Genomic DNA, 1,772 nt, shown 5'->3' on the forward strand with positions numbered 1-1,772 from the left:
TATGTTCTTCGGTTAGGTATGTGCTCTGGTCTTCATAAAGTCCTTGCTGTTGCTAGCGGCAAATTGTTCAGTACTGGAGTTAGCTCGTTGGTTCTCAAAGGCTTCAAGCGTGCAAGTGGTTCTTGTGTCTTTGACTGCTTGCTTTGAGCGCTTGGTTTTCGCTCACATCCCAGCATCACTGAGGTTCGCTTGAGCATTGGTGGTGGTGTGCGGTTTCATTTTACTGCAGGTTTGGCGCTACTGGTCAGGGAGTGCGGAGGTTGCAGCCTGTTTTTGCTTGGTCTGGCATTGTGTACAGGCTGGTTCCGAGTCAAATAATTGCTTGTTCTAGCTGGTGTTGGTGTTCTAGCCTCTACCTTTACAGTTTGTTCATGTGGGTGTGTGCTAAGAAGTACTCTACGAGCTGTTCTCGGCTGAGCCAATATCTTTAAGAGCAGTTGCATCGGGGAGGCCAAAATTACCGGGCTCTTACTCTCGGTTTAACTTGGTTCAGTCTTTTGCGGCAAGCGGTATGTACCAAACTGGCCGTGCTTCTGGATTGTCGTTCTAGTATGTTGTGTCATGCTCCGATTTAGGCTAGATTGAGTTTTGTTTAGATTTTGTTTTCTTTTCTGCTTCTTGTTAATCTCTGCATGTCTGTCAAAAATTGAAAAACCTGGTAATAATATTTTTATATTTTTACCAAAAAAAAAAACAAAAAAAAGAAATGCTTGTTTCCCAAACTAAAACTGTACAACCTTTAGAATGAAAAGGATGTTTTATTCTAATTACTAAACTCTCACGCTTCATATATGCACTTGACTCTACCAACGCACTATCATATTCAGTCCTATACCCACCTTAGCAAGTTAACTATAAAATCATAGATATATATGTGTATATATATAACAAGTTTATTATTGGATTCAATCTTTATTTAATATATATATATATATATATATTATATCATTCTTCAAATATATTTTTTCTGAGAGATGTCAAACATAAAGGATCCACCTGAGTCATATAGGATGTAGTCGAGTGGTTAGGGGAGGACGCCGACACGTTTCAAATTCGATTTATCTGCTATTGAAAACTAAGTCAACATTGTTTTTAGATATCTACACGGATTTGGGCCCGACCTATTTACAAACCCAAAGAAAGAATTTATCTATGGATTAGTTTGAGCTCATTCATAATCTGAAGTAGGCATGGGTGTAAATAACTGTAACCGAGATCCAGACTCTAACCCGAACCAAAATAGCGGGTTAGTTCGGATCGGTAACGGGACCATGAAGAAACACCGAATTCGGATAACCGGTCGGTTCGGTTGTAAACCGAGATCCGAACCAAGCACCCGATTAAACCGTATATAATGAATGTACATATTCTCTCCTCCGTCACCTGTTCTGATAATTTCCTTGTGCGACCAAACCCTAATTCCCAAAAAGCGTTTTTGATTCACTCTTTTAATCACCAACTGAAAACCATAAATCTCTTTGTCTCTCCGTCTTGCTCCATCTGAGAATTTGAAGAATCAGTCACATGTTTTTTTTTTCCTCTGCGCTTCTTCTTCTTCAGGTTTTCTAAAAAAATTGGCTATAGATTTGAAATCAACATTGAACTTCTTCTATTTGCGTGTCTTGAGATTCGTTTTTTCATTAACTCATATTATATTTGTATTCCTCTGTTTCGTTTTTTTATTGTTCTCTGTAAATTATTGTTCTATTTTTCACTTAAATTGTTATATGTTTACAGATGGAATACGAAAAAAATGCTCTGTTATGAATAGA

This window comes from Brassica oleracea, chromosome C3, assembly GCF_000695525.1.
Source record: "Brassica oleracea var. oleracea cultivar TO1000 chromosome C3, BOL, whole genome shotgun sequence".
Classification (NCBI taxonomy): Eukaryota; Viridiplantae; Streptophyta; class Magnoliopsida; order Brassicales; family Brassicaceae; genus Brassica; species Brassica oleracea.